This window comes from Parasteatoda tepidariorum, chromosome 4 (assembly GCF_982258835.1).
Source record: "Parasteatoda tepidariorum strain Cologne lab strain chromosome 4, Ptep-v5.0, whole genome shotgun sequence".
NCBI lineage: Eukaryota > Metazoa > Arthropoda > Arachnida > Araneae > Theridiidae > Parasteatoda > Parasteatoda tepidariorum.
This window is the reverse complement of record NC_141758.1, coordinates 6,495,203-6,519,205: the sequence shown is the minus strand read 5'-3', so window position 1 is coordinate 6,519,205 and position 24,003 is coordinate 6,495,203. Positions and strand designations below refer to the sequence as shown.

General features: G+C 30.5%; 1 long non-coding RNA gene across 2 annotated transcripts; it reads left to right on the top strand.

Moving 5' to 3' along the window:
• Positions 1-5,581: 5,581 nt before the first annotated feature.
• LOC107436808 (uncharacterized) lies at positions 5,582-17,530 on the top strand. Of its 2 annotated transcripts, none has more exons than XR_001583167.4 (2): positions 5,582-6,299; positions 17,067-17,530. It is a non-coding gene; the product is annotated as an uncharacterized LOC107436808 (long non-coding RNA). The 2 variants fall into 2 exon arrangements; XR_011636938.2 differs by having other exon boundaries at positions 5,582-6,304.
• The last annotated feature ends 6,473 nt before the right edge of the window (positions 17,531-24,003 follow it).

The window sequence follows — 24,003 nt, the reverse complement described above, 5'->3', positions numbered from 1 at the left end:
AGAGTGAAGCGCTGCGCTCTACGACACACTAGGACAGCGAATTTCAAGGACATTGGCCTCTAAACAGCTGGATCACGGCCAAACAAAGAACTCCATGTGACAGGTTTTTCAGACTCGAAAAATCATTAAAATTATTATTTTAAAGCCCCCATGAAATGTAGCTTCGTGGAATATTATTAACACGTCTTTAAAATGAGTTGCAAGGCGAAAAAACTTCAAAAACGAACGCTTTCAGCATAAATAACGAAGTTTCGTTTGAATCGCTTTAGCGTTCGATTTCCGCACTGTTTCTGGGGGGATTTTCTGAACTCCATTCAAACTTTACTGTTCTTTAAAATCAATCGTTTTGTTTAAAATCGAGAAAGCGGTATTATTGAAAAATGCTGAATTTAATAAAATTATTATGTACTTAATGCATTATTTTTTAAAAATAAAATGAATAAATTTATTACGATTTTAAAATTTTATTGCATGAAAACGTATTACAAAATTAAACTATATCAGCATACGAAATACAAAAGCATTTTGTGTAACTTTTTAGATAGTTGTATTTATTAAGTTTATTTTTCCCCATTCTTTGTGAATTTGAGAATCTATTGGAAAATATTTAGTTAATTTTAAGATCCTTGGCAAATAAAACAATATTGGGAAAACTTTTTTCGTTGTACTTTGTTTGCAATAAATTATTGACAAAAAGTTCTATGGAGATTACCATAAAACATTTTGAACCGGATCTGAATAATTTAGGTTTTTAAATTTCTTAGCATGACTTTTTAAAATCGACGCTCTAATTAAAATAAAAATTGTCCATTGCACTTGAATAAATTTAACAAATTGAAATGTAATCTGTAATGATGTTGTGTCTCTTTAATCCCAAAAATCACAGCATCCACGTGGTGTTATCAGATTACAAACCAATATCGCTAAAAAAAGATTAATTATTACCGTGGGAGCACCAAAAAGGTAATTGACGAAAATTTGTTTCTATTTTTAAATTTTTTTTAAAAAATAAGTAAACAAAAGATAAAAGCAAACTATTCACATAATTTGTATTTAAGCAGTGGTCACAGAGACTTGTTTTCGATGTGTACCACACGGACTACAGCAGCATGTTAAGAATTCAAATAATAATATTTAATTATATAACTGTGAACTGCTTCGGATTTAAAATTAATTGAAATCTAAAAATAAAATATTTCATTAGTTATAAACTTTTTTTAAGTTTGAATAAATTGAATTTAAAAGTTTTTTTAAAAAAAATTATATTTGTAAACACTGTGTGAAAACTTCAACTGTGACTTTCTGTCTTTGAGAATCTCTTAGGGAGGTGACCTTAGAGCAGAGACCGTCCTACGTGACGACCCAACCGGGCGTTCTGAACAATCATTTATAAACTAGGAAACACTCCTTTTGTAATTTTGACAAGAATGTATAGTTTTCTTGGGTTATCGTTGTTAACACCCCCATATATGTTTTCTTCTTCTTCTTTTTTTTTTTAAATCTCTCATACCATCTCAATATGGGTGGTCTGGTCTTTTCTCCCTCCCTCACTCACACTGATCATTCTGACAAATTGATATCCTGAATACTTTATTTCTGTAGATAAAGTTTTTAAAAACGCGGGGAGAATTCTTTTCTCATTTGATTTGTCCAAGTGAATTTGTTATTCAATTGTGGACAACAATCATATCTTTTTTCCACTTCTTCTGCTTGAAAAAATTTAGACTATATTTTTCCTTTGTACCTTAAAATGAAAAATCTGCTTTATATTTTGGATACTATTTTGGCAATTATGCTTTAAAAATTTTCGAAAAATACACACAAAATAGAAAAAAGTAAATAAATAAATTAGATAAATGAATAATATAGATAAATTAATAAAATACAGGAGCTGATTATTTTAATATAAAAAAATTTCTTGAAATTGTTAACATGCAAACTCATATTTGAATTGATTACAGTTTCTGCAAGTTTATAAGGTGAAAAACATTGAAAATAGTACAATTTTTAAAGAATCACAGAAAATAAATAAATAAAAAAATCCCCCCAAAACATTAGCTATTATATATATTTAGCTTCTAATTCTATCCAAATTAATGAAATAAAATAATTATTTGAGCATAATTAGATACTTTTTAAAAAATTAATGAACATACAAATTTTAAATCGAAGTTAACCGAAATGAAATAGTTATACATTATTTATTTTTATTGCAATTGGATACTTGCATTTCAAAAAGAAGAAGATCACGGATGCCCCTACTACGTCAGCTGCAGGTATTCCATTGTATAATGTACTATCTGAATACCCGTTCTTCATATATGCTGAAAAAAAGCGATTAATCAATAAATAAGAACAAGTAGGTAGGTACTTTATTTACATAGCACTAGAGCTGCACAATGGGCTATTGGCAACGGCCTGGGAAACATCCCTGAGGATAATCCGAAGAAATGCCATCGCAATTTCGATCCTCTGCAGAGGGGATGGCTCCCCTCCTTTGGTAGCCCGACGACCTGAGAGTGAAGTGTAAGCACTTTATGGCAGAACAGTATAACGAAAGCCGGTACCGTGCACCCTAGATCCGTACGCAGGCTGATCAAAATTTTCACCCACCCGCCAACTGACCGCACCCAGTGATGCACAGTTGAATGTTAAAGAACTTGCAAAAAATTTATTTTTTAATCAATGACAGTCATAAGTTAGCAGACATCAATTAGTTACGGTTTAAATATTTGAGGGGAAAAAATCAGCTGCCGTTTGATTTTTATCAATGGCCAATTCGAATGATGCAATTCCTTTTTTAAAACGTCTCTCCCGAAGGATCTTCATTAAAGTTTTGAACGATTTTTAGTATTGTCCCTTGCTTTTCGTTCTTCACCATTTTATGGAGCACGTAATGTATTTTTAGCCATTTATAATATTTCTAAAAATATGATACTTCACTCTAAAACCGGTAAGAAAAAAAAATTTCTTTATTTTTTTTTTCTTGCCTATTTAGAACTATTGTTGGAAAATGCAAAAATTTACAGCAGCACGATCAAACTTACTTGTTTTCTCAGATTAATTTGATATGTTTCAGTGCTGACGGTAATTTTAGTTTAACCCTTAAACGCAGATGGGATAGCGGTGTACCGTATATTTATTATTCTCTGACCATCTCATTACAAGTAAAAATATATTTTGGTATATTTTTATTCTAAAAAACAGTCTGATAGTTAATAAAAAAATATCTCAGACTATATAAAATATATTTGCAATAAAATATAAAATCCGTAAAAAGTAATTGAGCATTTTCTTATCATTCATATTAAAAAATTTATTAATAATTTTTGTTTGCTAATGAAAGACATTTCAATGATGGATAACTGTTTATCTTAGAACTAAATAACTGCAAATTTAAAAAATTATTTCTTGGAAATGAGGCGCGTTTGCAAGATTTTACCTTTAACGTTGCAAAAGACGCCGACATTTCGTGCTATATTTAATAATCATAAATTATTAAAATGGTAAATATAATATTTTTCACTTATTTTGACTAAATTAAAACGAAACACTGAAGAAAGTATGAAAAATATGTTTAATAAAAAAATTTTCTTCGAAAAATTAAAACATCATTGTCTCCGAAATTTCTGATCAAAGTACAAATGTTTATATATATTATGGTCGTTCGAAAGTGTTTTTCAAAAGTATATTTTAAAAATAGAATAATTTTACCATGTTTTTTTTTTTTTTTTTTTTTTGTGTGTGGTTGAGATACGTTTTAGATGTTTCATTTCTGCTGCATTAACAAGCATAGAACCAATTTTAAGTTGATTCCAATTTTAACAAATGAAATAGTCCAGATGGACAAAACACGGGGTGATATTTCATTAACTGGAACAAAACAACTCGCAAAACGGCTCCGTTCGCAAATGTTTTGTTTAAGTAACAAAAAATTTGTTGTGTAACAAAAAATTAATGCATATTACAAACTTTATTTTGTTTTTTAATTGTTTAATATTGAATTAGATTCTTTTAACAAACTTGATAAATATCTTTTTTCAATGTTTTTAACCAAACCCTTAATAAGTGTATTAATCTAAAGGTTTCGGGCTAAATTTTTTACTTGAAATCGAAAAAAAAAAAAAAAAAACTATTCGTAAACTTATATCATTCTGCAAAATCATTCTAGTTTAGAGAATAGCTAATACCAAATGTGTTATATTTGTGAAGAAGAAAAAGTCATTGGAATAAGGGCAGAGCAGATCAGGCCTGAAAGCGAGACTGAAAAAAGAAAAAAACTGGTGGTAGAACAATTTCAATAATATATATTATTCAGAAAGAGTAAATCTATCTCTAACAATAAACAATTCATTGCTATTAATTTTTTCTCGGGGACGAAATAATTCAATAGATAAATTGTATCCGTTAAAAAAAGATTGGTAGTTAGGGATATTTTATTATTCCCGAAAAAAGCTAAAATTGAAATTTATTTGTTACAAGCTTTTACTCTTTTCCGTTTCGATATATATTGACTTTCAGCCCTGGAGCGGACTCACACCAACGACTGTTTACTACTACATCAAGCCAACAAACTCTTCTCCTCACCATCTCTAGGAGCTTCGCTCGAAAATCTACGAACATTTCATACAGATGAATGAGCTAAAACCATTAAATTGGCTGCTACTCAGATAAACATCTCACATAGGGAGCAGGACATGTCTACATTTACGACGAATGCTGGTTAATTAAACTACACAAAGCAAAAGGTACTATCAAAATAGATAAAAAGAACAAAACAGTGTAATTTATAAAATATAACATTTGGTGAGATTCTGAAAATAAAAAAGAAAATTTGTAAGTAACTTTGCTTTGTGGAGGGGGGCACCGAGAAAATTTCCTTTTACAACTTTTCTCAATGCGTTTATGCAACTGCACATGAAAGTGTACTCCATGAGTATTGCTAATCTACGATATCTCACAAAGGAAATTTGAACAATAAATGAAAAAGCTAGCTTCCCTATCAGATAAAAATATTAAATATTTCAAGGATGCACGTGTAAAACCAGATATTCATATGTTTTAACTGCTAACATTCATTTTCAATTGCTCACTAAGTTTTAAAAAACGTATGTTTACATAATTATGTACTTCATTTTTACTATAAATTTGCGATCAGCTAGGACAGCCGAGTTGGCAGCTTTGAGATATTTATAAGCTTAAACAAAAATTAAAACTCAGTATTGATTGATTGTTCCAAATATATCGTTAAAGGTCGGGATAGCCTGGTTGGTAGGGCACTGGGCCCATGTCTAAGAGATCGTGGGTTCGATACCTGCCGGCCGAAAACTCCCCGTGTAGTAAATGGTGACAGTTAAATCTGTCGAGTTGCAAAGTCCTCTATGTTCCCATATCAAATAAATACCTCTGGGGGGTCAAGGAGTTTCCTTGTCTTCTGGATTGGTTCAAAATTACAAGTCTATGGAGTTGAACATTAGTAGTCGTAAACCCAAAAATGAGGTCGGCTGTTCAGCGATATATATATATATATATATATATATATATATATATATATATCGTTTAGAGCCGCGGTGGCTCAGGAAATTAAGTGCTCGCCTCCCTTTGGGTTCGAATCCCAGCGATGACTGGCCGATATAAATTCCGTGTATGGCTCTCGCCGATCACAGAGCTCACGTAAAAATATCTTCAGTGGTAGATGCATCATGGGCTAGAGTCCCCTTGTAGTCCGGCTAACCGTGGGAGGTTTTCGTGCTTTTCCTCTCCGTGTACCGCAAATGCGGACTAGTTTCATAAAAAATTCCTCTACGAAGGTTAGTTTGTCCCAATGTTTGATCTAGGAGTTCCCTTATTTTCTGAATTGGGCTAAAAATTACAAGGCCACAGAGTTCGAAACATTGGTAGCAGTAAAATGAAATTTGGGTTCAACGCCGGTTATAAAATAAAGAATGACATTAACACCAGTTTCTTTTAAATAGTTCATTTGATGCTTGAGTACTGAGGCTTTCCTGCGTCACAACCAGCTAGTTTTAGAAATTCCTCTGTCTTATCTGATAAAATAAATTCATATTTTAAAAGGACTTTCGTTTAAGAACCATCTGCTGATGCTCTCATCATTCTATTTAAGCTCTTTTAAAAGAACTTCCAAGTGTTCATTTTAAGGATAAAAATATTATCTGTTCAGTCCACGAAGGAAAATAACGCATTCATTTTTTTTTGTTTTGTTCCATCCGCTTTTCTTTTCAGCCACTTGTAGTATAATCCACTTTCCCCTTTAGGGAAAAAAAAAGAAGAAAATAATGGTGATGTAAATATTTATTTATTTATTTTTTATTAGAAAATTCAGCATTACTTAAACTCGTTTAGATTAGATACTTATATTTTGTTACTCAGTAGAAGAAAAAAAAAATTGTAATACAGATCAAGTTCGATATAATGGAATCGACGTATACTCTTAGTGAAATCGAGAGTATACTCTGTCGATATATAAGAGTATATCGATAGTATATTTTCGATACCTCAAAGTTGAAGGGGCGCTAAAAATTTTTGAGATAGCGAGTTTTCGAGGTAACAAGTTCAGAACTAAATATGTTCTAAAAAGTTATAAAATATATTCTAAAATATGACTCTAAAAGGTATAGTTATGAAACATAAGAATAAGTATGTATATAATGATAGTTGATTTTAAGTCTAATTACAACAATGATAATTTTATTTTTAAAAGTAAGACAAGAACTATTATGCATTAAATAGAAAAGAATTGATTGAATGAATTTGCTTTGTGATTTTTTCGAAAAAATCGCTTTTCTATTTCGAAAAAAATTCGAAACAGCGAAGTTTTGAGAAGAAACCCTTTGACATAAGAATCCAAATTAAAATTAGGTGGATACATAATGCCAAGAGGAAAAATATTTTTTTTGATATGATAAGGTTTTAAAGACATCTAGAGTATACTGTATATCGTCCAACGAAATATAACACTAAGTGTCAAACCCTTAGATATACTATCTGATTATGTTTTTTTAAGGTTCCGTTTCCCTGCCCGGTATGCCCTACAGCAATGTTTTTTTTTACGGTTAAGTACCACTGCGCAGTATGCATTTAAACTGCTCTCCGAGCACTGATGTTTCTCTTAATCTATCCTCAGCAGATATTAAAATATCGAATCAATATAATAATATCAACGAATCAATTAATATCAAATCGGATATAACATATATTTTGGACATTCACCTAAGCGACTATAGCAGCAAAGCTTAGCATTATAATCTGTGCTAAATTAGAATTCAAAGAATTTTGTGTAAATTTTAACAGATACCTTAAAAATTAATTAAATTCTCAAATTTTCTAAAAATTCCATTTTCTTTAAAAGTTTCTGCTGTAGTTCACCATCACAGGAAAAATATAATTTGCAAAACTTGAAATAATTGTAGAATATTGTTTAAATTTATTAATAGAAAGAGAGACTTGATTGCATATGGAAATAACGTCAAATAACTTTTGGTATTCAAGTATATTTTATTTCTTCTGAAAATCAATTGCGTTGAGAAAATGGCTTAACTGACTGTTTTTCCCCTTTACTTGGGTACAAATACCCTCTTCCATTCTATACTGGTATTATTTTTTTAATCTAACTAATTGGTAATGAAATAGGTGGACAATACCTGGACTACTCAAAATGAAGCACAATTTTCAAGGAACAAACATTATCTGTTTTGCGTGTCAATAATAAATATCTCTTCCGAGGCCAGTGAACGCCGCCAACGACTTCCGCCACCCATCTAGAGAGCGCGCCAAACATATCACGATCTTTTGTCACAAAAATTCGAATTCCGTTTCTTCTTCCTTTGATTATGTCATTTTGTCTTCCTTCTAAACAGCTTGTCCATTGTGCAAACAAAGGACAAGTGCGTATCAATTTTGTGAAACAAAAGGGGGAAAATACGAATTGGGAAAAAGGATGTAATTTTCCAGGAAGGAATTTTTCTTTCTCGGTCGGAATCAATCCCTTCCTGTTTTGTTTTGTGGAATACGTACTTCCGATCACGAGGAGCAACAGATAATAGAATATAGGAAAACTATCAAGTGTTATTATGTTTTAAATTGCATCAAATTAATTTTTGCACGATTTAATAATAGGCCTTTTGGCCTTTAGTTAAGGGAAAATGTTCACTTGCTTCTTAAACAAGATCTGCACATTATTTTGCGAATTTATAGTTCAATGGGAGTTAAAAATGTGAATAAAAAATGAAATTTCATCCCAGACATTAAAGTATTATTTAACTTCGCTTTCTCGCAAAGTTGGAATAAAATCAAGCATTTCATTCATTTTTTCAGTGGCGAATCTTAGCTGTTAGGAAAAAGCAGAATAAATTGATCGTGACGGTGAATTTAAATTTGGACATATTTGTGAAATATTCGTATCGTTGGCGTGAAAAATTGGCGGTATGTTCCAGTAGAAAGTGAGTTGCCTGTAAAATTATCGCTTATAATGAAGTGAGCCATCGGTGAGACTAGCTAGAGTTCTCAAGCTCAACTCGAAGCCGCGATGGCTCAGGGGATTGAAAGTTCACATTCCAATGAAGTGAACCGGATTCGAATCCCAGGGATGGCTGGTCGATACGAATTCCGCATCCAGCTTGCACCAACCACAGTGTGACGTAGAATATCCTCAGTGGTAGACGAATCACGGGTTAGAGTTCCCTTGCCGTCAGGCTAACCGTAAGAGTTTTTCGTGGTTTTTCACTCCTTGTCACGCAAATGCTGGTTAGTTCCATCAAAAAGTCCTCCACGACGGCAAATTTCTTTTAATACTTGATCTAGGAGTTCCCTTGTCTTCAGGATGGGGTTCAAAATGACAAGTCTACGAAGTTGAACATTAGTAGCCGTAAGCCCAAAAAATTGGGTCGGCTGTTCAACGACGATTATAAGATAAAATAAAATTTTATCTCGAGCACAATGCCTGATGCCGGTAATATTTCCATTCGTCCATTAAGCGATAGACGCGGAATTTATCACAATATGGAATTAAACGTCAACTGAAATTTCCACGAATTTCTGACAACCACGAATTTTATTAATTAAATATTTAAAAAAATTTTTATAGGTTGTAAAGTCCCCAAGTAAAATGCATTTTTACCCATGCAAAATTTAGATCGACCAAAATCAGCATATGAGGTAATAAACTTTTTTTCTTTTTTATGTACCACTATAATTAAAAAAAAAATATTCCAAACTTGCAATCCTACAGAGTAATCTATAAATTGTATGTATTAGAGCTAAAAAAAAGTAATTTATTTCCTCTCTTCATTTCCGTGGATCAAACTTTTACACGCTTAAAAATAACACGAAACAGTTGGTGCTGAAAGAAAGACTTTTTACTTACAAAAAGTTTCCCCATTTTTGTCCAACCCCTGTATTTCATCCCAATATTTTAGTCCTGATTTTGTTGAAAGCATCAATTATTATTACTGTTCAAAAAATTATCTTATATGACATTATTTATTATCTATTATTTGAACACTATACTTTAAAAGGTGGCCCGAGAAAATCTTTACTTTGTGGTTAGGAGTTAGCTATTAATTAACACTACGATTAATGTTCATACTGCTGTCCGATCAGTTCACCTATGCCAAAAATGACCCACTGACCAGCTTCCTCAGAAAACAAGAAAACTGATTGTAAAATTTCTAAATGGATGTTTGTTGTCGTAGTTGGTGTAGTTCATTTACGTCACACTAGAGCAGCACAATGGGCTATTGGCGACGGTTTGGGAAACATCTCTGAGGATGATCCGAAGACATGCCACCACAATTTTGATCCTCTGCAGAGGGGATGGCACTAATTTTGGGTTTACGACAGCCAATGTTCAACTTGTAATTTTGAGCCCAATCTAGAAGACAAGGGAGCTTCTGGATCCAGTATTGGGAGAAATTTTGCTTTCGAGGAGGACTTTTTGATGGAACTAATCCGCATTTGCGTTACATGGCGCGGGAAACCTCTAAACCACGGTTAGCCTGACGCGAAAGGGACTCTAATCTATGATTCGTCTACCACTGAGGATATTTTACGTCAGCACTGCGATCTGTGCATGAGGCATGCCGAGTGGGGAACTCGAAATTCATATTCGGGGATTCAAACCCGTTTCTCCTGAATGGGAGGCGAGCGTTTTATCCTCTGAGTCACACAACTCTGTCTGTTCCTTTGAAAATGACACTAAAGACGAAAAACCTATCATCTTATATTATAAACTGAAATGTATAGTCGCCGCTTTCCTACCACGCCTTACGTGACAGAGAAGTGAGGACACTTGGCAGTCACTGGAGTGAATTTTAAAATATCTTGTTGAGGACTATATTAATAGATTGCATTAAAACTGTAGCACGTGGAGAGAAACTCATTACAGATTGTAATCAGCGGCGCCAAAATACCTGAGATCCGTTCAAAAATCTGGGGCGACAGATAAAAAAAATAAATTTAAAAAAAAATTAAAAACATTTTTTTTTCTTCTGTGTAATTTACTCACTAATGACTACATACTGTTCAAAAATTTTTATCTTTCTTTGATGTTTGATTTTTTCTCTTTTGCGATGGGATATTGCTACACGAGGTTTAAGTTTGATATCAGGGTTCCCACGGTCCTTGAAAACTTTTAGCAGTGGTAGTAAATTAAATAAAATGCTAAGAGAAATTTCTTATCTTAATCCATACCCTCCAACTGCTACGGAATTTCCGTAGTTTCAGAAATCTTCTTTTCAGACGGTAGCAAAATTAATGTCTTAATATTTAAAAAAAATTAATTTTAGCGTAACTTGTCCACTATTACTCATAAAAGTGCAGGCCATATGGCTAGATTCTTAAGTTCTGATAAAAGTTTTATGAGAGATCCATTTGCTTTAAAAATTTCTACTTTGGTTCGCTACCACTAGAAAGAATTATTTTCAAAATCCTCATAAGTTGGAGGGTATGTTAATCTACTACTTGCCGTAAAGTGGTTTAGAAGCGGGAATTTTCATGTCTATATATTTTCTTTGGAAAATAATTTTTAGTGGTGGTAACACAGAAATTAAAGTTTAGAAATATGTTTAATTTTTGCTACCACTTTTTAAAATTCACAAGGCCCGCAGGAACCTTGTGTATGTAAACTGGAATACAAGTGTATAATAAAGTCGATTTTATGTGTCGGCTGATATTTGAATAAAAATTTTTTTTGCAAAACAAGAACTGATAAATGTTTTACTTTCGAAACTTATTTTGATGAAACAAAACACTCACCTTATACAGTGAAGTTGAGATAGCAATTGACCATCTATTTAACAACAAGTAGACAACTTTCAAAGAGGGAATTTATTGGTTCAGTTTGATACTTGATCATTGATCATTAAGATTAGCTAAGACATGAGATCTACATACAGAAATGTACACCTAAGATTCCATCGAATCTACGAAATAAGCATAAACGTTGTAACACTTTTTTTCTTAAATATATCGCTTTTACGTCCCGAATGTTGTGTTTTTGCAGCAGTAGTCCAAACTGCGTCATGGGTGAAAGCGAGACGGAAAAGAGGAAAGCTGGTAGTAAAATCAAATCACTTTCAACTAGTTTTCAGAAGGAATAAGTCTATTCTTTTTAGCTATTTTACAATATCTACTTTTCCTTTGCGGAAATGAAGAAGTTTTATATATATGCTAGAATTGTAAAAAAATTCTTGGTAGTTACAGAAATGTAACTTTTCTCGAGAAAAAAAAAATGCTAGAATGGAACGTCTTTCGTACCAGTTTTTGTTCTTTTCCGTCTTGGTATACATATAGGCTTTCAGCCCTGATAGGCATACCTGAGTAGTAACACAAAAAAATCGCAAGTTTGAAACTAATGGAAAAAGGACCGCAAGCGGCCCAAGAAGCCCATTTATTAACCCTTTCGCGCCGACTGTCGCAAATACGTGCCAGCATAAAACCGCATCAATCAGGGTAGAAAGATAAAACTGGTAACCAAAGTAATTCTTTAGCAGTTTATTTGTGGGCGGGGTAATAATTGTTTGATTTATTTAATTCACCATTACTTTAGTTCAAAATAAAATTATTTAGTTACACTTTGAACTAACATTGATTATATATGTATGATTAAACTAACAATAATTAAAGTAAAAGCAAAGTAAGTCTGTCAAATTAGCAACTCCTACATTTAAGTTACTGTTTTTTATTTATTTACATCCTGATCCTGATTCTGTACGAATGATTTTATGAATCACCCGTCCCCAAGGGGTTGAAGGAAGGTCAGTTTATTTTTTAAAGTAATTTCTGATATCTTTAGGCTTTCAGCTCTGAACTGCGTTAAAATTTGAAAACCAATTTATACTTAGCTGGTTACATTTTTTAACCCTATGCACTCGAGAGGTGACTGTCAGTCACCACTGTCGCCTATAAATTACCCACCACTCTAATTGTGACATTTTTTTCATCTTAATGTTTAGTTACCACTTCATTCAGTCATCTCCGGGTATTATGAGGTAAGTTTGTAAAAAATTCAGTCATCTCCGGGTATTATGAGGTAAGTTTGTAAAACATTCAGCCATCTCCGGGTATTATGAGGTAAGTTTGTAAAAAATTCAGTCATCTCCGGGTATTATGAGGTAAGTTTGTAAAAAATTCAGTCATCTCCGGGTATTATGAGGTAAGTTTGTAAAAAATTCAGTCATCTCCGGGTATTATGAGGTAAGTTTGTAAAAAAATCAGTCATCTCCGGGTATTATGAGGTAAGTTTGTAAAAAAATTATTCAAAATTTTAGTGATTGCGTCCCTTTTTTTGTTGAGTTGAAAGTTGAAACAGTTGAAAGGACTTCGAGTGCAAAGGGTTAAAATTTTGTTTTAAAACCGATTCAGTGTTTCACCGTCTTTTACAGGGCTTGCCAACTTTCTACGCTTTTAGTAAAAAATTATTATTGTGGTAGCTAAGTTTATGTTTTAATGCTTTATTTTTTTTATATTCATTTAAACTTATTTCCCCACCACTACATATAAATGATTTAAAAGTTCATGTGTAACATCGCGCTGTACCAGCTCTCTCGTTATAAAGCTTTTAAAATGTTGTCAAAATTACCAAAAATTCTGATAGCTTTAGATTTTAAACGGGACCACTCTATATAATGTTTTGCAAAATGCATAGTAGTTGGCTGGCATGCTTTTAGGAAATGAACTAAAATTCATAGGTTACTAAAGAATGTAGGCAAAAGGGGGCAGGATTACAAATAAAATCACTATTGCTTAAAAAAAAAAAATCGAGAACGCAGTAACCTCGGTGCGAACTGCAGATCCAGTTATGTTCATGACGATTTTCGTCTGGTTTCAGTCCTTATGCACTAGACAGTGCAGCAGGGCAGAAAGTCCATATATATCAAGACGGAAAAGAGAAGAAACTGGAAAAAAAAATAAATTTCATTTTCAGCTTTTCTTTTTTCAAGAATAGCAAAATATCCATAACTACCAAACTTTTTTAACCGATATAATTTATATATTGAATTGCTTCTTCCCCGAAAAAAAAAATAATAGCCATGAATTGTTTATTGTTAAGAATAGATTTATTACTCCCGAAAATTATCTATTATTGAAATAATACTGATACCACTTATTTCTTTTTTCCGTCTCGCTTTCAGGCCTGCTGTGCAGTGATACAGCTGCTGTATCGTTATCAAGAAAGATATTTTTAAGCTACAACTTGCAGAATTATGGATCATTGCGATTTTTTTTAAAGAGCAAATCCGCGACATAGCTAGAATGAGGAGGTGATTTTTATGAACTTTTGAACTATTTAGATGTAGTTGTGGCCATATTCACGTTAAATCAAATTTATTACAACAAGAATTCTATATTAAGAGATAAATTTTGCTATCACTAGCATACCTTCCATTATCATTTTTTCCAGTGATATTAAAATGGAATTAAAACTTCAATTTTAAGCAAACAAATACGTTGCATTTGAAAAAACTTAAGTTGTTAACCGTGATAGTACCGCATATTAATATATGTGCTTAATTTTTGAAAGAATAGTGGTGATCAAAATCATTTAAAAATTAAGTTTATAAAAGAAAAAAATAGTATATATTTACTACCACTTTAAATATGAAAATAAAATCTTCCGGAAAATCCGGAAGAGTTGGCAGGTATGCTCCAGAAAAAGTTAGTTCTCAAAGAGGAGCAAGTTTGCATCTCTGATTTAATATGTCACCCGACCAGGCCCATCCGTAAAGCTGTATCGATGAATTCAAGACAAGTTCGATATTTTTATGTAAATAAATAACACGTAGACACAATTTGTTGGTTATAAAGACACGCATAAAAATTTGTAGATAAGTGCATAAAACTCGAAGTTCTGTTTTAATCTTCTATATGCTTTACGCTCTTTTTTATAAAAAATAAATGCAAAACAAACATTTAAGAGATAAAAAAGCGCGAAAAACTAATTCACTCTATTTTTATGAAACTCATAAAAGCCATTTGGTTATCTCTTTTTTTATTGGTTATTTTATGAAATATTTTTCGCTGATAAATGAATCGACACCAGTCATCTTTTAGAAAAGTTCAATGACCTAAAACCAATTTCAGAAAACAACTTTTTTCCACTAATTTTTGAAATAATAACACCTACAAGTCGATTTTTCTAAATGAATTTTTTAAATTAGCATCGAGATTAACATTCAATAAGTAATCTTGAAAACGTTAGAGATTAATTGTTTAGATTAAAAATGAAATCCCAGACAATAGATATCTAATATTTTAAATGACATAAATAAAATGCATCAAAGTAATACTATAACAATGAACGAAACAAAATATAAAAAAAAGACTTAGAAGTAATCTAATTGACAAATGATGTTATCGCATAGGCAGTTAATATGAATGAATTGCACGAGATATTGATTTTTTTTCAGCTATGACAACCCATGAAGCGTTCAACCTGGGGTTCGTAATGTTCAACTGACTGACCGTAAATATCAATTTAGCCTTCGAAATAAGCTTTCAAAACACACGACTAAAAATAAAATTTGGATGAGAAAGATGAAAAATAATGAGCGATTTGGATCTAAAACAACAAAAAAAGACAAGGTCATAAATTCAAAGAAAGTTTTTTTTATTCTGTTCTCTTAGATAATGACGCAGAAAATTAAATAAAAGCGAAAGCGAGGGGATTACGTTGAAGTTTTTCCCGGGCTTCCAAGTCATTAATGTGCCAATGAAATTTCATTTCTGCGTTGCAGCAATTTTCAGAACTAGTATTTATGTGTTTGTTGTTTTCTTAACCTGTTTTTTTTTTAAATTTCTGAAAACAAAAAGACAACCTGATAATTGCTCGTTGTTTCAACGTTTTTTTTTTAATTTTTTTTTTTTATATATTTTACATTTTAGCTAATGGAATTGTTATTTTTGTATAACTAGTTTCTGATTAAATTTAAAAAAAGGTCAACAAATAAAGTACGGATTATTTAAAAATCCATAACATCCCCTAATTTTTGTTCTAATATTGTAGAGACGAGGATTGAGCTCTTATTTAATTTTTGAATGATATTGGTATTAGGATTACATTTAAATTGAATAAATATTTTATTTTATTAGCTCTAATTTAAAATAATAAAAGAAAGTATGTTAGTGCTAATTTTATGTTAGTGCTCCTTTTGTTGTTGTTGGCCATTAAGGCAAAAAAGGTGCTATTGTTCTAGTATTCCTTTTAACCATATGATATATTCTAATATCACATATCATATAATTCTTTTAGTAGATAAAACTTAGTGTTTATAACCTCTTAAACTTTTTTGATATAGTATTCAACCTCAGTTTCTGTATACAAAAAAGCAAAGAAAAAGAGAAGGGGGGGGGATCTTTTTCAAAATTGTTTATTTAGTTAAGGCAATAACAAATAGTTTATGGCCTTTAAGTTTTTTTTCCTTTTATACTTCTTTTATTATTTTTGTTATTATGTGTTATTAACTTGTACCATATTTAATCTTTGTATTTTTTTAAAATATTGTGACTTTGTACTGATCTAAATTCTTAATAAATTCTTGCTGAATGGGCTCGTTCCTAGGCTGGAGTGGAGCCGGACCAGTAGCCAAGCTTTGGGCTATATGGTAAAGGGTCCATAATGACCTAGGTACATGTCCAAAGCTTGGAGAAAAGAAAAGAAAAAGTAGATAAAAATGTTTAACCTAAGCAGAATTTATGTTTCAACCACTAATTAGACTTATCAATGATTTAGATCAAGTTTTAATTACATCGCTTTTTGATTTGGAAAAATAACAGACTATTTCAGTTTTGGAAAAAAAAGTCGATTGTTTTTTAAAATAATTGAAACAAAAAATATCAAAATTTGTGTAGTTTTCAGGTTTTTGACTCCCTTAAGAAGTATTATTTCTTAACTTAATCCGTTAGGCATATACGTATGTTCTCCTTTTACGTCCTTTTTCATTAAAACGACTGGTTACCAAACGATTTCAATCAGAGGATTTTTTTTTTTTTTTTTTTTTTTTGGCACAAGAATAAATTTGTTCTTGGCTCACTACATCAATAGTTTTAATATTTTCATATTCACCTGAAACCTAACGCTTTGTCGTGCGTCGGTAACGGATTGAAATCCTGCTTTATATCTGGACGTTTGTGCTGTTCTATAATTTGACAAGGGCTTATAAGCCGTCCTTTGTATTTAGTTCACTCGCTTACAAACGTATGCGTTTTAGGAACTTAATAAAAATCCACTTTTTTCTCTCGAAACATTTAAGTGATAGCTAACACTAAAAATATCCAATTAGTTTGGGCCAGTAATCACAATGTTCCAATTAAATTAAAATTGTAGTAAGAATTATATTTCTTAATCTATTTTTACATGAAATGAAACATTTTAGCTAACTCGCCATGTAAACAATTTAAGAAATTATATTAAGTAGTAAATATGTGAAAAGTGTTATTTTTTAGATCAAAGTGAAAACTAAAAAATGTATATTTTGTTAGATTTATATTACATTAAAGCTTAATTTTTTTGCTAATTTAAAGCAAATTGACACATTTGAATATTTTTACAGGACGGTGCTACCACTTAGTAAGGCGCAAGTGTCTTACTTCTTTTTCATAAAGGAACTTTTCAAATCAGTACAAAAAGATGGTGAATGGGTCAATGTAAAAACATTTACTGACCGAGACAAAGTGGTCAACCTCTTAGACAATGACCTGTTGCATGAAGGGTTACTGCCATTTATACAGGGCTGTGACACCTAATAAAAGTCTTTATACTGCCTTCCAATCGTCCATTTCTTTTCAACATTAGAAAACAGAACACGTTCTAAAATGGTTTTTAATTATCTGTTTCATCGAAATGTCCACTACAGCAGGAATTCAATGACTGTGAGTCACCAACCGGCAGCTTTAACATCTTCCGAAGATCCTGATAAAGATAAAAGGAGGTCTGCGTATTCCGTTATCTGATGTTGAACGTTCTTTTTACATATTCTGTTTGAAACTCATCTACATGGTAATAAAGATAATTCGTTTACCTGACTGTCCATTGTTCTCTTTTTCCGGAATGTTCCGTCACCGAAGAAAGTTTTCTCATGGGAAAGGAAACCCGCGTTGACCTTTATTTACAACAGCATTTAGAGAGATAATGTCACGTGGGATTTCCCGCCAAATGGAACTGCACCGTTAAAAATCGTTTGCAATGGAGTCCAATTTACTTACTTAACTGAAGTGAAGAAAATATTTATTTTTGAGGTTAATTTAAATTGAGTTGAACTTTTGTTCTGTTAAAACAAAATTCGTAAGCTTACCAACGTCATGGGAAAACTGAGAAACTCACCTGTCCATTTTAAATTTCTTAGAACAGAAATCGTTAATAGAGATTCTTTAGCAAATATGATTTTATTTACTTATTATAAATAGGAAAGGTAAAACAGTGAATTTTCAAATATATTTTCAGAAACTTTGGGATTAGTTTTCACTTGGGCGCTGATAAATTTCATTTTTTTTTTTTTAACTCTGCAAATTAAGACTAAGTTTGTTTAATTACGATCGGTGATTTGGTTACTCTTGGCGTGTTGTGCATTTAAATAAAAATTTCTGTAAAATTTCAGTTCGTTCCGAGATTTTTTTTTTTTTAAACTACAACCCTGATCTTCAAAAACTGCTTTCCCTTTCTTCTTTAATTTGTTTATGTTAAAGACAATTTTTTTTTTTTTTGGAAAAAAAATTGCTAAAAGGTAAAATTTAAACTCATGATTCAAATTTTCACTATTTAACTGTCCCATTTTAAAAGAAAAAGTGTGTGAAAAAATTTTAAATTGTAGGAAAAGAAACAACAAAAACAATAATTATTTTAATAGCATCAAACAGAGTACAGGTAATACAAAAATTGCACTTTGAAAATTAATCACTCACTCTTAGTAACAACCTGAACACAAAACCCTATTTTTTCAAAACCAATTTTCAGTAATATATATATATATATATATATATATATATATATATATATATATATATATATATATATATATATATAAGTTCAAAATGAGGAATAAAACAAAGAAAAATTATAGACATATGAAAAAAGGGGGTGGGAAATAATAAGTAAAAAAAAACAACAAACATTTTATTTAAAAAAAAAAAAAAAAAAAAAAAAAGTGAAATGTTAATTAAAAAACCGGAGAAAAAAAAGATATAATCTTTTCTTCAGCCCACACGATTATATCCGCAAAACAGAGTGCTTTCTGATATTGTATCAATAAAGCCAAAGCAAAATATATTAATACAATAGTGTGAGGAGCACTCAAAAAAATTTTTTATAAAATAACTACATAAAAATAGATCATAAAAAGTAAATATAACATGTAAAAACAGATAATAAAATAAAATAAAAAGAAAAAATAAAATAAAAAGAAAAAACATTAAAAAGGGGGGACTATAAAGCGAGTAGCAAAATCATAACAACTTACATGGACAGTTCTTTTTCAAGAATGATTTAAAAATATTTTCGCAGAAAGATTGCCAGATTACAAAATATGAAAACAAAAGATGAAAACAAAAGCGCAAATTGAGTGTAACGAAAGGGTTCTAAAGTGTCGTTCTTACTGCACTGCTGAAGTGATTTGTTATTCTGAGTTTTGATTTGTTAGTTACCAAGGATGAGCCCGAAATGGATGAGCACAAGGTAATATTATACTGGATAATTTTAAAAATTGATCATAAATAGTTTTAGAAGATAGATGTTTATTTAAGAAAAAATACAAAATAGAAAAGAGAAACATAAATTGCCTGCTTTGCAAATAATTTTAGCCGCGGATTTGCACGATATGGATTAGCACATAGAAAAATTATTTAAATTATCAAAGAAAAAATTTTAATAGATAACTTTTAACACGGATTTGCCCGAAATGGATTTGCACATGGAAAAATTAACAAAGAAAAATTTTAGCAGACAATTTTAACCACGGATTTGCCCGAAATGGATTTGCACATGGAAAAACTGTATAGATTAACAAGGGAAATTATTTAGCAAGGGAATTTTTAGTAAATAATTCTAACCACGGATTTGCCCGAAATGGATTTGCACATGGAAAGATTAACAAAGAAAAAATTTTTAGTACATAATTATAGCCACGGATTTGCCCGAAATGGATTTGCACATGGAAAAATTACATAAATTAACAAAGAAATTATTTAGTAAATAATTTTGGCAATGAATTTTGGCCTGAAATGGATTTGCACATGGGAAAATCTTAAAAATTAACAAAAAAAATGTTTAGAAAATATATCCACCAAAATATACGATTAATTCAATGATTTTATATAAAATTTTATTACATTAGTTGGGTATCCATTGTTTTTTATCAGATTTTGAAAGAGTTTATCGATTTGTATTCTGGATAAATAAATATTACTACATATTCTTTTAATTCTGTTCATTTCATTAAAAGTGGTATTTAAATAGATGCTCCTGGAAACATTAGAATTCCAAGTAACTAGTTTATTAATATTAAAATTAAAATCATTTCTTTTATCGTATAAATCAACAAAGCAGATATTTTCAACTTTCATAATACCCAAATCCAAAAAATTGAAATTAATATTATCATCATGATTACGAAGTAAGATTAATTCCTCAGGGTATATATCACTCAATAAAACAGTAAAATCTTGGAAATTAAAGATAATTAAGTCATCAATATATCTAAAAACAAATTTAATACTCAGAGTAAAATTTTTTTCATAATAATGCAAAAATAAGTTAGCTAAGAGAGATGAATAATTAGATCCCTGTGGTATTCCATTAATTTGAAGAAAGATATCCCTTCCATTGTAAAGATAATTACTAAAAAGACAAAAATTAATCAGAATTTCCCAATAATCAAAATCGCAACAAAGGATATTTTTAAAATCATGGTAATAATTCAAAAGGACATCTTTTAGTTTAGAAAGGGGAATGCTATTGAAAAGATCCTGGAAATCAAAAGTCGCAATAGAATTAATTTTATTATGTTTAATGAAATCTAAAATCGGTTGATTATTAGTGATTATCCAAGAGAAACCTTCTTTAGTAATATAGTTAATAATCTTATTTAAGTAGTTAGAGAAAATGGTGCCAGGTTTAGTTAAATAAGTATTAGACCCACATGTGATAGTTCTAAATTTTACTGGAATTTTATGAAATTTAGGACTGATAATTAAGTAAGGAAATTGTATATTGCTAATTTTAATTTTTAATCTCTTGTAAAAAGCTAAAATTTTTTTAATGGCAATATTATTATTGAAATTACTAAGTTCAAAATTTTTACTATTTTTTAATTCCGTATTTAAAAGTTCAGCATAGAATTTTTTACAGAATATAGCATAATTATTGTTAGCTTTGTCTATGGGAGTAATTACAAAATTTTTTTGAAGTTGCTTAATTGATTTAACAATATTAGAAAAATTTGTTGAATTGTTATTCTTATTTAAATTATCCTTATTATTGAAAATAAAGTTTTTAAAGTAATAATAAACTTCCCATTTCCATTCTGTTAGCATACCTAAAGGTAAAGAGAATCTATTTGATATCTTTAAACAAAAACTATTGAGATCATTAAGAAAGTATTTTAGAATCTTATTGATTGATATATGGTAAATGGGTCTAAATTTTGTGCCTTTTATCATTAAATTTCTAAGTTCCAAGTTTTCTATAATATTTAAATTACCAGTGATAATATGTTTATGATGTTTATCAACAAAATCAAAATATTTATCCTCCTCACAGTGACATTCAAAATCGGATATATTAATACTCCCTAAATTTTTGCTTATATCATTATAGTTAAAAATGGTTCTACCAAGTGATTTGTTATATTTAAAACTTTTAATAATGTTAAAATCTTTTAATGGAAATAAAGCTTTAAAATTTTCAAAAATGTTGTGAAATTTGATCTTATCGAAAATAGGATTTTGAAAGTTAATAACGAAATATAAATTATCTAAACTTTTCTTATTATTAGGCAAAATTTTGCTCATTTTGGCTTTTATAAGATCGAAACAAAGAATTTTGAAATGTAAATTAATGAAAGAAAAGTTAATAATAAGATCGTAGAACTTATATGTTTCATAATTCTTAAGGGAGAAGACAAAATCTTTAATTGGTTTAATACTATATTGTTTATTAAAGTCTTTTTCCATATTAGAAAGAAATTTTATATTTAATTTGTCACTATTAAGAGAGTTTCTATTACTTCTTGAACCCCGTTTACCTCGATTTGTACGCTTATCTTTAATATGAAAAAGTGAATAAGTTGATGAGTTATTGTAGTTAATCTGTGTATGTTGGAAGGTATCGTTTAGCCCATACGGCAGAATTGTTTTGTATAGAAGCATGTAGTAATTTTCTTTCTGTAGTCTTAAATCTAAATCCTCTATAATATCTAAGATATTAATTTTGACACTGTTAAATTTATGTACTCTAAAATGATTCAATTCCAGATTATTGATAGCCTTATTACTGTTAATATCAGAACGGTGTTGATTAATTCGAATGTTAAGTGAGTTACTAGTTTGTCCAACATATTTCATATTACAGAAACCACAGGTTAACATATAAATAACATTTTTAATTTTACAAAAAGATTTGGAGCTAACGTTATAAGGAACAGTATGTTTTTTGTCAATATTAGGGCAAGTTTTGCATCTTTTATCATCACACGCTTTATAGGAAGGTAAAGTTTCGGGAATAGAATGCAATTCAAAAAATCGTTTGCTTTCGCTTTTGCTTTCAGAGTAGCAGGATGTCGATCCGAAGTTCCCCTCTGATTTAGGCTCTCCGTACCGGGTACAACATGAAGAATAATTTAAATATTGAACACATTTTTTACCAGGCGCTAAATTGTGATGATTGTTTAATTCCATAATAATAGGCTCAAAGAGCAACATCCTAAACACACGTAACGTCCTAAAGACTGGAAATAAAAACGAAAACAGAAGGAGAATGAAAGAAAGAAAGTTAATAGTAGATAATATTAAGCGCTAAAGCTGCATTAAATATGATCACTATAATAATAAATAAATAAATACAAGAAAGCACTAAGAAAGTTAAGAAAAACAATAAGTAACATTTATTGCGCTTAAGCTGCAAAACAGCTGCTGCTGTTTACTTGCAGCTTAAGCGCAATAAATGTTACTTATTGTTTTTCTTAACTTTCTTAGTGTTTTCTTGTATTTATTTATTATATATATATATATATATATATATATATATATATATATATATATATATATATATATATATATATATATATACAATACAATTTAAGATACAATTGCAATAATGATTAAAATTGAAGAGAAAAGTATAAAATGCATGATTCTAAGTTGCGATAGCACCAAGCTGCTAATATCACAACTTGAAGAATATTTGAAAAAGAGTTAGTTCCATCCAAATGTCCACCACGAAGGCAAATTTCTCCCAACACTTCATCCAGGAGTTTCCTTGTCTTCAGGATTAAGTTCGAAATGGCAAGGCTACGGAGTTGAATATTAGCAGTCGTAAATTCAAAATTGGGTGAACTGTTTAATGACGGTTATAAAATAAAATATAAATAAAAACCTTTAATGGGTAATTACATCTTCCAAACAATATAAATATCAGGAACAAATCTCACATTGTTATTTTTTTTTTCACCCAGTAAGGTAGATAAATATAAAAAAGGAAGTAAATTAGAAATATTTCTTTATTTTTAGTAGGATGACCTTAAACGCCTTGTTGCCACTCACTGGAATATAATAAAACAAGCGAGGCGAGAAAAGAAATGGCGAACATGACTGCTCTTCTGTAACTCATATCAAAGTAAATCTTCCTATATGTATTTATAAAATCTTTTGTCTCCAACCTCTTTTACGACAAGCTTCAATGAATGAAGTTATTAAAATTACCTCCAAAGTTGAATGGAATTAGTTGTAAATAATATGCTCTATAATTATATATTTTTATTAATGAATAAAAAATGCTTTTGAATTAAAAAAAAGTTGGCTACCGACTGTGTGCATATCAATAGCCCCGTTTACGTGCACAAAAATGCGGGGTAAAAGCTGGAATTTTCGTCATTTTCTACCCTTCTTCCCCTACGCAGGGAAAAATTGAAGGACTGAAAGAAGGGTATAATAATTCCTAGTAGGAGATGGAAATATGCAGGGTAAGCTCACCTCGCTTTCCCGAGATGCATTGCGAGTCACGTGATTGTTTACGTTCTGGGCCCATGTGTTTTGTTTTGGAACTCGGAACGTGAAAATATTTTAATTTGTTTCAAATAATGGCGGGAAAAAAAGAAAAGAAGCCAGCTGATATATTTTCTTACTTCCGATTTATCATGTGACCAATGACGTAGAGGAAGTTGTTTGAAAATCCGGGGTTGAAATTCTTTTGCGTGTAAACGGGTTTTCTTACCGATTATACATTGCCCTGTAAAATCCCTGTACCCTTCTTTTACCCCGGATTAATAGATTGCTCATGTA